Raw genomic sequence first — 16,929 nt, forward strand, 5'->3', positions numbered from 1 at the left:
AAACCAAAACTAGTACAGTCTGTACACCTGATATTAGACAAAGGATCAAACAAGTAGGATGAGACAGTATTCAAATTTTTTTTTGTTTGTCCTCTTCCCTAAATTGTTCTGACATGTTATGAATTCAGGAAGACTTAGTCGATAACAATTAAAAGTTGTGTTTTCATTATGGTTTTTGTTTGTTTGTTTGTTTTCTAGATACTTACACTTTGGCTCCTCACTCTTGTTTTCTGGGCAGAAATCCTGTTAATTCCAAGGTGTTGGGACTTCAGTATAATGACTTGTCACTTTCATTGTAGCAATCTTATCTAACTTGACAAAGAGTAGTTATGTCAGAAGCTCTCAGGTATTATTTTGTGTATCTCAAATTTTCATTAAATCAAACTTCTGGATTACTTATTTTAAAAGGCAAGTTCACCACAGGTGATTTGTCTAATTTTGTGGATATGAAGTAAACAAAAGAAGAGTATAAATGAATATCACTTGGTGGTGCAAAAGCAAACCTTTTCATGTAGTATCTTGGAATGAAATAGTCAAAGACAGGGTAATAGAAAAAAAAATGTTTCAACATTCATATTTAAAATAGCCCTTTACAGAGAGTTATTTCTTAATCCATACAAGCAAAGGAGAACAATGCACCCTGATTTTGACATCAAATTGAGAACTCTTGGAAGGAGAGAAAACCAGAAGTCATACAGGGTTTAAGAAAAAAGGTCCATCAATGAATCTGAATATTTACATTGGTATTCTGATTTCAGTGAAGAAAGTTGAAATAGGACGAAGTAGAAAATAAGGTAACTTAAGGTGAAGGATGAAATAATGCAGAGAAGTATTATTGAGATATTCATAATGTGATTCAGATTTAAAGATTACAATGTTAGAATAAGTTTTATAAAACTACAAAGATAGTTATCAAAAGACTAAAATATTCCAATATGAAAGTTTGGTTTTGTAACAGAGAGGTATTTTATTAATGAGATTATATTCTAATGACTTATTTGTGTAAGAGTTTTTATGGAATTGGGTTAAGTGGGTTTATTTCCCATACTAGTCAATAGGATAATGATTGGTGGTTCAAAGAAATTCTAGTCAGATATCTTTACATGTGTTTTCATTTTCTGGTCATTCCAAAGAAATACCACAGGTAATTTATAGGTAATTTCCCACTTATTTGCCTTTGACTTATTAATTTTGCTTTGGGGATACTTGGAAAGAGCATGAAAGTAAATTTCAGAACTCAGCAGTTGTATTTCTGTTAAAACATGTTTCTAATCAAATTATATAATTGGAATTTTGGCTATTGTGGGATTGACCAGAGAAGTGGTAATTTGTAAAAATGGCTATATGGCCAAGCTACAAGTGCATTAAGAGAACTGAATTACAGGCAAGAATGAGAGAGAATTTACACACCAGCATAAAGGCATACTTGCAATAAAGTGTGTCTACTCTACAAAGCTGTATGTATTACTTTTTTTCGAAGCAAGAGAAGTGCTGATAGTTGTTAATATGTTACAGTTATTTCAAGCTGAATATCCCCATTAATGCTTTCTGTCTCTCCCTTGTATCCACTATGAAACATTTTATACACATCTTTTTCTTGCTGTTATCTATTAGATTAGGTATCTTCAATGTCTCATGTCCTAAATCTCATCTGTTCTCTCTTCTATGTCCTCAGTTGCAGAACTTCTCCATGATCTTTTCTTCCTAAGCCTCTCCTCTCTTGGAAGATTGATATTTTTTTTTCAGATTTCTTTTGAGTCCCACTGTCCAAGGCCACCCTGCACATTCCTATTCTCATGCCTTTTCAAAACTCCAGAATAGAAAATAACCCCATCATTTTGAGGATGAATAGCATCTCATACAAAGCAATTAATAATATTCTGAATAACTGAAAAACTACAGGATTTGAGAAAATTGGAGGAAAGCTTGAGAATTTGGAAGGAACTCAGAGACATCAACTTTTGGGAATAATATGGTTCAGTGATAAAACATTCAGTTCTTGAATGGTAAATAGAAAAGAAAATAGATCTATTAGCAAGTAATAATGAGACAGAAAATTAGCTATAAGAAGGAACTCGGAAACTGGTACAATGCTGGGATAGTGCCTCACTCAGAGAAGTAGATCAATGCCTCATTTACTTGGAACTTGGAAATGAGAGAACTGAGTCCTTCCAGTAGCAACAATGGAATACTGTTTTTATCCTGTTGTCTGTGATATCTGTCTAAAGCACTAGAAATAACAGTTTTATAAATTTTCAAACAGTATTACAGATGGAGGAGAAAGGTTTATTTTTTAATGTATCATTATCATAAAATTTATGAAAATTACAATATTTTAAATTTGTACAGGATTGTAACATTTATCTACCAAGAACTTATTCTGTATTAGACCTGGTAGAAAGTAAACTCTTAGCAACTTATCACCTAACTTTCTTTGAATTTTATCTTTATGCTGCATTTTTAATTTTTTAAACTTTATTTTTATTATTTCTATTGTGTAAAAAAACTGTAAAAACATATAAGTTTATTCTAATTTTTAAGAAATAATTGAGGAGTTTAGATTATCTCTGAACATGTGAGTGCTAGTAACATTTTAGCTCTTAAAAGCTGTGTTAGGCATTGTTTTCTCACTGTGTCCAAACAATGAAACAAGAACAACTTAGAGGAGGAGTTTATTTTGGCTTATAGTTACAGAGGTTCAGTTCATAATCCACCAGCTCCATCTTTTGGAGCCCTAGGTGAGGCAGAACATTAAGACATAAGGATGTGACAGAAGAATACTACTCATCTCATGGCGGTCAAGAAGCATAGAGAGAGAAGGAACCAGAGAAATAATATACACAATCCTCAAGTCATGGCCCTAGTGACCTACTTCAAGCTATGCCCCACCTGCCTGCACTTCCCACCAGGTAATCCATTCAAATCATTAACTCATTAAATGGATTAATCCACTGACTTGGTTACAGCTCTCATAATCTAATTATTTCACCTCTTGCATAAACATAGAAGCTTTTGGGGAGTCACCTTATATCTAAACCATGAGAGTAGCAAAAGAAACAAACATTTCTTTGGCTATCTATGGTGAAGACAATAATTTTGAAATATGCTTTTGCCAATCTCCTTTTAATCTTTTTCATTTTCTCCATAAGTTTTCAAGTCTATATTTCGTTCTTCTGATTTTTTCTGTTAATACTAATATTAAACAATTATAACTTTAACAAATCTACAAATTACTGGTTTTATGATCAGCAACAATATTTTTTAAATTGTTTGGCAACATCTGTGGCCCTTCCTCACTAAATCCTGGTGTCAATTGCATGTCTCATACTCAAACCCCAGTTAGGAAAAGCAGACTGTCTCCGCATATTGCCAAATGTCACCTGTCACCTGGGAGCAAGTGTCACCTCTGAATCACAGAATCAAATCACTTGACACCAAGAGTATGGTCATTGACACCAAACTATATATTCCTTTCATATTCAGATCCAACATTGTCTATGATATGTTATATATGCAAAGATCATTGCTTAACATTATGTCTTCTCTTTAGGAGACTCTCTTGATTTTTTAAATGACATATTTGTATTTTATCCAATTAGGGACAGCAGCAGGGAATCCCTGGATAAAGGAAGAAGTGACAATAGATTCTAAATGCTAGACCTGATTTTTCCAGCTTCTCTGGGTTTTCCTGGACTGTGCTAGTAGAAAGGTAAATATTAACCCAAATATATGGCTCAGATAAATTCTGAAATGTGCCACATTAACTCATGTTATCTTTTGAGAGTCTTGATGTGAATGAGTTTTCTTGTCTGATTCATTTTCAGGATCAATCATTTAATTCATTCCCTGAAGTACATATTCTGTTGCCTACAAGAAAAAGGCTCAAAATCCCATCTCTGACTCCTCTTGAATTGGTGCTTGACCTTAAACAAATAATTCATTTAAAGATTTTATCCTCAGTATCCTTATGGATCTCTGGGTATAAAATAAAGTTTCAAACTTTGCTACTTACCTTAGGGAAATATTTTGAGGATACTGAAAATGACTCAAAAATTTCTTGTAATGTTCAAATTTTTTATATTTGTCCACAAGAATAAGTTATACCCTAATGGACATTAAATATTTAATTTTGATGAAAATGTGACCAAGGGAAAGATGGTGATAGCAGTTGATTAATTTAGAGAAGGGCTAAGTCCCTAGACTTTTGGCAGAACAGTCAGTACACTAGATTTGTCTCAAACGTTTCTCAATGTGCACAACAATCTGTAATTGCACATTCAAGTGTTTTTTTTTCCAGTTTATTGGCTATACATGTTTCACTAAAGTTTAATTTCTACTATCCCATATGATAATGTCATAATTGGTGATATTTTATATAAGAAAATTATTATAGTATCCTAGTTTTAACACTATTATTCCATACACCCTCAAGCTATTGAAATCAATTCTCCCAAACAATCATCCATCAAATTTTTATTGAGTCAATATTGTGGAGTAAAATATTTAAGGTAAAAAATATATATTAAGGGGCTGGGGTTGTGGCTCAATGGTAAAGTGCTTGTCTAGCACCCGTGAGGCCCTGGGTTTGATCCTCAGCACCACATAAAAATAAATTTAAAAATGTATATTAAGGCATGGTTTGTAACTTGAAATTATAAACTATTAAAATAGAGAAATGCATATATTTACATATGTTCTAATTTCTAAAATATGCATTTTAAATAATAATTGTACAAGCATTTGAACAAATGGTACAATTTATGTTGAAGTGCCCTTGAGAACACCATTCTGGAAACTTTCTTTACTCTTAGTAATATGCCTGCCATTCCATGAGAGATGTTGAAGAGGATATTCAAATATTAATTTTTAGTAAAAAAAAAAATCAATATATTTTTGCATGTATTCATATCCTTCTTATTAACATTTTCCTACATAAGCCATTAACATTTAATTTACCTTATTGCTATTCAAGAATCTATTGCTAAAAATACTGTTTGAGTTTCATGAATTGAATTTCATCAATTAAATCTATCAAATCTAAATATTAATTTGCACAATTTTTAAAAGTGTATGTTGTTAAATACATAGCCTGTGATGAACTGATGAAAGTGTACTTTCCATTACCTGTCTTTCATGGTGCTCCCATCTGATGTTGAATCACTACCACAGTTTTTTTCTCTTTAAGGAAAAAAGAAGATACATGCATAAATGAAACTGAATCATTTTTCCCTTCTCTAAGCAGCTCCTTACACACACACACACACACACACACACACACATACACACACACACACACACTTCTCACTTATAAAGTATTTTATAAGGATTCCTAATTTTGAGGTAATATACGAAGCAGAAACAAGAGAGCTATAGCATATATATAGGGAGCTGCTATAGGAATTAAGGAAAATCAGGGAGTTCTAAAATTTATCAACCACACACAAAAAATCCCCACCAAATTTATCAACCACATTGGTCATTTTAGAGAATAAAATGATGCCCCACTACACTCCAATAGGCACAAAATCAATTGACAAACATGACTCCCCGTCGAAATTCTCTATGAAGATTTAATGCAAGACACGTTTAGAAGGTTTCTATTTGCTAGGTCTTTTAATTTTCACAGTATTCTACAGACTTTCACTTTATTATGTCATGGTATTTTCTGTTAATCATCTGTTTAACATAATGTTGAATTCCTGTTTTGGGTTTGCGAATGATTTCATAATATATATATTTTCCATACATGCTGATTCAATTATTATGTTAATATCTATGCTATCTTACACCACAAAACGTACACACACATGCACTCTCTCTGTATGTTGTGTGTGTATAAATATGTGTATATGTGTAAACATACACACATGCATGTATGCATATATATATAATTTTAGAATCTTATTCCTTTTTTTTCCCCTTGTTATTGGGAATTGAACTCAGAAGAATTTTACCACTGAGCCAAATGCCCAGCCTGTTCTTTAATTTTTTATATTGATACAGGATCTTGATAAGTTTCTTAAGGCCTCACTGACTTGCTGAAGCTGGCCTTGAACTTGCAATCCTCCTGCCTTGGCCTCCCAAGTCACCAAAATTACAGGCATGTGTGACTGTATCCGGTTACAATCTTATTTCAAATAAGAAAAATGATGCAATTTATTTCAACTTTAATCTTGTTTTTTCACTAGCAACACTGATGCCACATGGTAGAAATTGTTTAATAGTAGTTTACATTTAAAGCACAAATTTGCTCACAAACCCAGAGAACTTCATGGAGTTTACAGTATTTTTAGGAATTGAGAATTAGATTGGAAAGTTATTAATATCTCATGTGAAGTTTGATAAATCCAGAAATTAGTTGTTTGAACAAGTGCATTTTATTTTACTTGTATAAAAAGTACATCCTGATGATGTGTGATTTTTGTTAAGTCCTTAATATGTGTTTTCTCTAGCCCAAATCTTCCTCCCTACAAAAATGCTTTTGTGCCCAAAATATATCCTTTTATATTTGTATAATAAGTTTTAATACCCTGAAATTTCAGGGTCTGTCAATTCACCCTGACCTTTTACCATAATCATCTAGGTAAAATACAGAAATTAACCTTGCTACTCCCTTGTTCGTAATTCAAAGTTCCTTATCATCTGGGGTGGGGTGGGGGCAGTACAAACAACCCTCAGCAGCAGTCCAAGGATCTTGCACCTCTTGTCACGTCTTTCACTTCATCCTGTGACATGCCATTTCCTTACATCTTCATCTCCCATGACCTTCCTTGCCTTGGCACAGATAGTTCTCTCTCATTTAATGCCCTTTTGTCTTTTCTGACTAGATTAACATCTGATAATTTTACAAAATGCAAAATGACTTCTTCATGTGACATTCCTTCCATCCCCTTAAATTTAGTTACCAACTGCTTTGTGACTTCATTGTACTTTGTATAGTCTTCTATGACACAGTCTTTAGGATATTTTGTTTCATACAAGTATCTGAGGATAAGTTACTATAATTTCATTTTCAGTCTTGATATGGATGATGAAGTGCTCACTAAGAAGCATTCAATATATTCTTTATTGAATTGGTGCTTTTTAGGTATACGTGACAGTAGAGTGTATTTTGACATATACATATATGGGGTATAACTTATTCTAGGTAGGATCCCATTCTTGTGGTTGTACATAGTGTGGAGTTGCACTGATCAGATATTCATAGATGAACATAGGAATGTTATGTCTGAATCATTCTGCTGTCTTTCCTATTCCCATCTACCCTTTCTTCCCTTCATTCCCATTTGTATAATTCATTGTACTTCTACTCCCCACTCAACCTACCACTTATTGTATGTCAGTACCCACCTATCAGAGTGAATATTCAGCCTGTTTTGGAGGGGGATTGGCTTATTTCACTAAGAATGATAGTCTCCAGTTCCATCCATGCCAGCAAATACCATAATTTCATTCATCTTTGTAGCAGAATAATATTCCCTTGTGTATACGTACCTCATTTTCTTTACCCATTCATGTGTTAAAGGCACCTAGGTTGGTCCAATAGCTTGACTTTTGTGAAGTGAGCTGCTATAATCTCTGATGTGACTGTGTCACTGTAGTATGCTGATTTTTATTTAGCCCGTTGGGTATTTACCAAAGAATAGATAACCGGATCAAATGGTGGTTCCATTCTAAGTTCTCTGAGGAATCTTCATACTGCTTTCCTTAGTGGTTGAGCCAGTTTGCAGTCCCACCAGCAATGTATAGATATACTATTTCCCCCACACCCTCACTAACATTTATTGTTACTTGTATTCTTGATAATTGCCATTTCGATTTGAATGAGATGAAATCTCAGTGTAATTTTAATTTGTATTTCTCTAATTGCAAGAGATGATGAACATTTTTCATGTATTTATTGTTCATTTATATTTCTTCTTCTGTGGGGAGTTTGTTCAGTTCCTTTGCCCATTTATTTATTGGGTTATTTTTTAAAAAAATATTTTTGAGTTGTTGTTGGACCTTTATTTATTTTTATGTGGTGCTGAGAATTGAACCAAGTGACTCACATATGCTAGGCAAGTGTGCTACCACTGAGCCACAACCCCAGCCCCATTTTTTTTTTTTTTGGTATTAAGTTTTTTGGGTTTTGGTATATTCTGGAGATTAATACTGTATCTTAGGTGTGATGACAAAGATTTTCTCCCTTTATGTAGGTTCTTTCTTCACATTCTTAATTGTTTATTTTGCTTTGAAGAACTTTATAGTTTGATACCATCCCATTTATTGATTCTTTTAAAAATTTAGAAAAATTAATTGTTTTAATTAGTTTACATGAAAGTAGAATGCATTTTGACATATTTTATAGAAATGGAGCACAACTTCTGATTCTTCTGACTGTACATGGTGCAGAGTCACTCCAGTATTATAATCATACATGGGTATAAGGTAATAATGTCTGTCTCATTCTGTCTTTCCCATGCTTTTACTTCTTGCACTTTAGGTGGCTTGTTGAGCAATTTGGTTCCTAATGTGAAATGATGGAGAGTTGTGCCTATACTTTCTTCTAGTAAGCGCAGGGTCTCTGGTCTAATGTGTAGGTCTTTGATCCACTCAGAATTGAATTTTATACAGGGTGAGATATAGGGGTCAAATTTCATTCTATTACATACAATTTCCAGTTTTCCCAGCATCATTTGTTGAAGAGGCATTTTTTTTCTCCAATGTATGTTTATGACTTTTTTTTTCTAATATGATATAGCTGTATCTATGTGTATATTGTTTCTGTGCCTTCTATTCTGCTCCATTGGTCTTCATGTATTTTTTGTGTCAAAACCATGCTGTTTTTGTTACTGTAGCTTTGTGGTATAATTTAAGATCTGGCATTGTGATGCTTCTTCTTTTACTTTTCTCACTAAGGATTGCTTTGGCTATTCTGGGCCTCTTGTTTTTCTGAATGAATTATTATTTATCAAGTGAATAAATGAGTGTCTTAATTTGTTTGTTTGATTATGACACAGTAACTGAGACTGAGTAATTTATGAACAACAGAAGTTTATTTCTCAGAGTTTGGAGGTGGGAATTCCAAGATCAAGAAACTGGCAGATTTGGATCTTGTGAGAGCTGTTCTGTTTCCAAGATGGTGCCTTGAATGCTGCTTCTTTTCTGTACTGTGTTCTCACAGGGCAGAAAAGGTCAAAGGGCATAATGAGCCTGACTATACCTGACTAGGTACCTTCAGCCCTTTAATAAATTCTATTGAGGACTGGGGTCTCCATGGCATAATCACCTTGTACAGGCCCCACCATTTAGTATTGTTGCTTTGGGGATTATTTTAACATGAACTTCAGAGTGAATACAAATATTCAAACCATAACAATCTGTTACTGAGATCAACTTCCTTGATCTTGCTTTTAAGTTATTTTCCTATCCATCCTTTTTGGATTTGACTCTTCCCTGTTTCACAAGGCCTCAGCCTACTCAGACCAATTCTAAGTTGGGCATTTCAAGAACTTTTGATTAAGTCTGCACTAGGAAGGGAATGGAAAAACATTAGCTACTCCTTAGTCTAAACCTGGATTACAGATTTATGTACAACATTGACTAATAAAGCTAAAAAAAGAAATCTTAGAGTAAATCCATCAAGAGTATTGATTGTTAGTATTCTACTCTAACAGATGATTTGAGCTAACTATAATGTGAACTTTCTTATCTTTATTCTCATTTTCACTGTATTATAATTGCTTTTTATCATGTTTTAAAATAATCTGATGATTGAATTATTTGTAAACAAATTTAAGGATCATTTTAGTTTTAATCCACTTATACTTAATATGATTTCTGATGTATTGAGTAAAAATCTGCTACTTTACTCTTTGATTTGTTTGCTTTACTTGCCCTAAATTACTCTCACTTTTTAAAGTTATCTTGATTATTCTTTTTTCTAATTCATTAACTTTCTAATTATTAATTCCTTTGGTATTTTATATTAGGATCATAGAAATTACAACATACCTCATTAACTAAGTTCTATCGTAAATATTTTTATTACTACGTGAACATTTTAAATCGGTTTAATGCCTCCTGACTTTTAAGTTACAATTATTATGTATTTCAGTTATATTTATACTTTGAAAACAAGCCCTTATGTTGTTGGGATATATGTTCAATATTAACTTATATTTTCTCCAATATTTTTTCTTTATTATTTTCTTTGCTCATCATTTTTTCATATACCACCATGTTTATATCTTGCATCATTTTCCCTTTGCTTGAAAATCACCCTTAAACTATTCCTTTCATGTTGCCCTGTGACTGAAGAATTATCTGAGTTTTTGTTTGCCTGAAATTTTCTTTGACCTCTATTTTAAAGAATATTTTCACTTGGCATAGAATCATAGGATGGTAGCAATTTTTTAGCTGTTTATTTTTCTTCCCTTTTTTTTGTCACTCTGTAAATATTTCCTATTACCTCAAGTCTGATTTCAGTTGGGTTGTGTAGTTCTGGTACCACTCATGCTTTATATACAGCTCCTAGTGTGTTATTATGTATTTGTTACAAGTTAGTGTAAGATATGCAAATTAGAAGTATCTGAGCACTGTGAAAATGCAGTAACAGATAAATACAGAGTTGGAGGGTCATTAAGAACATATATTAGCTTAGAAAAGTGAATTGAACTGTTGATCATGATTTGTAATTGCTAGTAAATTGCTCTATGTCTAAATAGTTTTACTTCTGTTCATAACTCATTCACTTATTCATTCACTTCTTCAGTGAGCAAATAATGAATGAACTTTGTCCAGGGTCATAACCTGAATTAGGCTAGGCTTTTGTATTTCTTGTTTCATTGTAAGGTTTTGGTAAGATATTTTAACTTGAATATGAATTATAAAATTAATGAATTGTAGTAGAGAAAAATTTATCTGACTAACCCTGGGAAATGTTTTTTGTATGTGGTGCTTAAAACTTTGTGTTTTGATTTTAGCATGTGATATACATTTCTTTTTAAATAAGAAAATATTTGAGGAGCTAACAAATCCCTAAAGACAGAATTTCCTAATTGATTTATGGTGATGTAAAACACTATGTGGAAATAAATGTGGTTTTATAAAACAAACATAATGACAATATGGTACCATCCATTACAATACTGGCATTTTAGGACATAAAATTCACTTCCACTTCATCACATTTCAGAAGTTATTTGCTTTAAGTATGTGACTTTATAACATAGAAAAACACATTTACAATTATTTTCATTCATTCCATTTGAAAGAGTCAGACAAACGAAGCAGTGACTTTTTAATACTACAAAATTTTATTAACTATTTTCATTTTTAACATTCTGTTATTATATGTTATTCTCTTCTTTATGAAGAATGGTTATTTGGGTTCATAACTCTCTATTTCTATTTCATGTGAAAAAATCATTTTATCTATAATACTGTATGATTCGGTTTTGTACTTCCTTCCAGTGTATACTGAAATATCATTTTGTCAGTTAAACTTTTCCTGGCCATCCTATCTGAATGCCACCTATGTCAAGATGTCATTCCTTGCCCTCCTTCCTGCCTCATGATGATCTAAAATATTTTTTCCATCTGGGGTACTATATTCATATAACATCATTTGTCTCCTTCAACTGAAATAGATACTTCATGAAATCAGAGATGTTGGTCTGTTTTATCAAGTCTCTATTGTCTAGTAATAGAATTGTGGCTGTCATATAGCATTCAATATGCACGTACAGGAGGATTGAAGGGATCCACATATTTTGAAGAATTCCATCGTATTCTCTAGTTGTGTATATATACCCCATGAACTCCTTGTATAAATGTAGGAATAATATCATACTTTAAACTTCATCTTTAATAACATTAACACATTGTCTTTAATAAAATGATGATCAATAAATATTTATAAATTAATTAATGAGTGATTATAAAAATCCCAATGTGAAATTCTCAAGTTTATGCATTCACATCAATCCAGTGTGAACACAGAACTAAAGGTTCCAACTGCAGAAAGTGTAGTCATCTTTCTAGTAGCAAAACAATAAGTTTTAAAACATCTTTACCCTATTTCAAATCCAGTTCTTCTACTTGGAAGGCTTGCATTTGATTTTGGTATGCCAGAAATTAAGAAAGATAATAAAACAATGGTGAGTGTATATAAAATAGGATATCAGGTGTTAAATCATCAAAGGGAAGTAAATCAAGAGAAGGATGAGATGCAATCAGTGGAGCAAAATGTGATGATAATGGTCTAGATTAGATGTCAGGGATGGAGTTGAATTTAAGGTCTCCAAACTTCTTTTACTACAACTGAAATATTTAAATGATAATAGTATCTAACTTGGAGTGTGGTGATTAGGATTAAATGTAATGATGTATGTAATGCACAACATATTTAAATGGTGTATGGACACAGTAGACTTAATGTGTGTGAATTGCAGGGTGTGGTACTTAAAAATATATGGCAAATAATAATTATTCTGCAAAACATCACTGATAACAGATGTCTGAACATTATCCTCACATTATCCTCACTACCTGAGTTGAAACCTAGATTATTAGAAAAACCTAGATTATTGCTGCTGACTACAGAAGAAAAGTAGCCTTTACAAAGCCACTGAGATCATGAAACATTTGCAGATACATTAACTGGGAAATAACTTCTGGTTTGTCCAGTGTTGCCTGATGCCGAGTTTTAAAACCTTAGAGTGATTAAAATTGAAAATTTATCTTCACCCTGCCATTTTATCCTGATGGCAGGCATTGTACCACTAAGCAGCATGTTTGAGGAATATTTTTATTCTGCAAGTCAAATGCCTCTCTTTAAATTTAACATACAGCTTTGAAAATACTAGCCTATAGATATAACACTAATGTACATTGAGATATAAAACTGGAGTAGGAATTTATAGCACATAAATGACTGTATTTCCTCACTGCCTTCAGGGGATTGTTTCACGTTCTCCGGTTATGTTCACCTGCTGATCTCAACCACCTTCTATCACTAAATCAATTCTATTTATTTCTTAAAGTACATACTCTATCGACTGCCATCCTGAAGGAATGCAAAAGCAGAAATGTTCTACTTCTCTTTGTCTCTATTGTCTTGGAGAAAATCACCCCAGCCTGGTGATTAATTCACATTAAAGTCTTTTGATTTTTGTTCTTTATGCGATTTCTGAAAGTAGGCTTATGTATTTGTCCCATTGCACACAGAATTAAATATGACACATATGCAGTTCTTAGGGTTCCCTCATTGCAGATACTGAGTTGCCTGTTTCCTCAGAAGTGTTTACCAGAAGAACTTGAATGATTGTTGCAAAGATGATAATAATAATGATAATGATAGAAGGAAATATTGTGACCTCACATGACTCTCCCAGTATATTTTTTATTTATTTTTTAAATTCGTGACAATAGTGGAATGCATTACACTCATTATTACCCATTTATAGCACAATTTTATATAACTTTATATAACTCTGTATATAAAGTATGTTCACGCCAAATTATGCCATTATACATATACTATTTTTTTCCATTACAATTCTTAATACACATATATACCACAATTTTTCATACCTCTGTTTGTATATAAAGTATGTTGACACCAAATTTAAATCATCATTCATGTATTTTATATAATGATGACCATCACATTCCCCCATCCTTGCTATTCCCTTTCCCTCTCCCTTTCCCTCCCACCCCTCTTCTCTATCTAGAAATAATCTTCCTCCCATGCTCTCCCTCCCTATCCCACTTGAGTTACCCCCCTTATATCATAGAAAACATTCGGTATTTGTTTTTGTGGGATTGGCTAACTTCATTTAGCATAATCTTTTCTAACGCCATCCGTTTACCTGCAAATGCCAGGATTTTGTTCTTTTTTAGTTCTGAGTTATATTCCGTTGTGTATAAATGTCACATTTTTTAAATCCATTCATCCACTGAAGGATATCTAGATTGGCTCCACAGTTTAGCTATTGTGAATTGTGCTGCTATAAACATTGATGTGGCTTTGTCCCTGTAGTATGATGTTTTTAGGTCCTTTGGGTATAGTTCAAGAAGAGGAATAGCTGGGTCAAATATTGGCTCCATTTCAGATTTCCAAGGAATCTCCATACTGCTTTTCATATTGGCTGCACCAATTTGCAGTCCCACCAGCAATGTATGAGTGTACCTTTTTCCCAACATCCTCGCCAACACTTGTTGTTGTTTGTCTTCATAATAGCTGCCATTCTGACTGGAGTGAGATGGTATCTTAGAGTAGTTTTGATTTGCATTTCTCTGATTGCTAGATATGATGAGCATTTTTTCATATGTTTGTTGATTGATATCTTCAACAAATGGTGCTGGGAAAACTGGAAATCCACATACAACAAAATGAAATTGAATCCCTATCTCTCACCATGCACAAAAGTTAACCCAAAATGGATCAAGGATCTATGAATTAAAGCAGAGACTCTGCATATAATAGAAGAAAAAGTAGGCTCTAATCTTTATCACGTGGGGCTAGGCCCCAACTTCCTTAATAAGACACCTATAGCAAAGAATTAAAATCAAGAATCAACAAGTGGGATGGATCCAAACTAAAAAGTTTTTTCTCAGCTAAATAAATAATCTGTGAGGTGAACAGGGAGCCTACATCCTGGGAGCCTAGCCCTCACACATCAGATAGAGCACTAATCTCTCGGGTATATAAAGAACTCAACAAGCTAAGCACCAAAAAAAACAAATAATCTCCCAGTATTTCTGAGTTAAATAACATTAACCTCATGTAAAGAGAAAGATGAGGTAGAAACAAATACTAGAGAAGTTTCCTTATCCTTGCACACATTCATATAATTAATCAATTAAGATTCCAATGCAGAAAATTGATTACCTGCTCAAGGCTCTTTTTTTTCTCTATTTGCTCTGCAATTTCTTGGGCACCTGAGACTATTTGTATCCTCCCTTCAGGAAAAAATAATTATGACTTGGGGAGAAGGGAGTTTGGAAGCATGGAAGAATCATGCATGTAGTCTAAGTGAGCACAAAATATGCCACTGAGAACTCCAGTTTTATCTTTAGGGGAGAAAATTCTTCAGTGTCAGGGACAGAAATAAAACTACATGGAATGATAGTTGGAATGATTTTGACACCTAATTAGGGGGAAAAAAACCTTTCCAAACCACTAAATACTAAGATTATGGGAAGTACTTCTCAACCCATCTTAAAGACAAAGGGAACACCAAATTGATATCATCATAATATCAGGTGAATAGACCACAAAGACAATCTTAGCATTGAGAATCCACATGCTGACATTGAAACAAATACATTCAATGATTTTTTTGGTATAATTTAAAGGATGGCACTAACTTTAGTTTTCTGTGGAATAGAAGCCAGGCTTAAACACTGTCAAAAGTATTCATTCTCCCTAATACAGTGTCTAGTACTTAATAGTGATAAACAAATATGTAACTTCGTGGGTTAAATGTACAAATATTTATGGAGCTAGTTCTAGCACTTAGCTAAATTGCAAATACAAGAAATTTAAAAATGCAGATTGGTAAAGTGAGACCAACCTTAAACTCCAGGATAGTTGAGGAAAAAATAATTGAAAGAAGGTAAGTATGTCTTATTTTTTCTGTAAACTGTGCTTAGTATAGAAGTTTAACTACAGTAAATATTTTTAATTCATGATTTACAATTTTATATATATATATATATATATATATATATATATATATATATATATATATTTGAGATGGTAAAATTGCCTCACCAATGTTTGGAAGTTTTTTATTATTAAATAAGAAGTTATTTTATTGTGATTTTAATTCATTCAAATGCTCACTTTTATTGAAACTTTAATCATTATGATATTGGATACTATTTTTGAACATATTAAACAGATATACTGTATTCCTGGTAATAGATGCTTGCTCCCAGTTGCTTTGGTGTTCTACTGCAGTGAAAACCTAAGGAAAGTCGTCATGCAGGTTAGGTTTAAAAACAGGATTTTGCAATACACAAAGACAGCCATGGTCTCCAATAAGTATTTTCCTCTGCAGAGAAGTTTTTTTTAAGTGTAAAGAATAAATTATGAGAGAAACCAAGCCTGAAATACACTGGAGCATAGAAATCTTCAATGATCCATGAGGAAGAAGGAGGATTGACATCATTCTGATCCTAGAGGAAAGAGATTTAAATCTTCTTAGGATGCCAAAGGCAGAGGCCTAGAGAGAGAAATGGATGAAGTTAAACGGTGATGATGCTGTTTACAACATCTGCTAAATATCATATGGTTGTGTTAATATGAAAATTAAATAAATCATATAATGTGTTAATTAAATAATACCAGAGGGAAGACAGTATAGAGCTGCCTGCTCTGTGCCAACAATTACCACCACAACTTTTCCAGTCCTAAATGCCCTAGTAAGGCCTTCACAGAAACGCGTGCATAGGACAGGCATACCATACATTTCCCAACGTCCTTATATTTTCCCTCATTTTCTCTTTTCATTCTTACTCCTTCCCTCCTATTTAAATTACAATTCTTTGAATAGATCTATGGCTTCTGCATCTAGTAATACTGCTCATCTTTGAAAGTGGTGGGATTTTTCTGGACCAACTATTTGAGGGAGGTCTGCATGAGTGATGAACCAGTTCAACCTTTCATGAAAACAGAATTTTATATTGTGATTAGGTATTATGGTATGTCTTTCTTAACTTGTTTTTTCCCCCAGCAAACTTTGAAGGACAGGATTAGTAAAGATGCAGTGTCTTTTCTATATACTAGCAAAGAAATATTCTACTTTTCACAAAAATGTGTTTTCCAGTCACTTTCTGGTTCAGTTCTATCTTACTTGTCTCTGCAGACTTGATGAATTCGTGTTTATAGAATTCTTTGCTATATTCTCTTGCCATGGTCTCCATTGTTAGAAATAG

Source organism: Callospermophilus lateralis, chromosome 2 (assembly GCF_048772815.1).
Source record: "Callospermophilus lateralis isolate mCalLat2 chromosome 2, mCalLat2.hap1, whole genome shotgun sequence".
Classification (NCBI taxonomy): Eukaryota; Metazoa; Chordata; class Mammalia; order Rodentia; family Sciuridae; genus Callospermophilus; species Callospermophilus lateralis.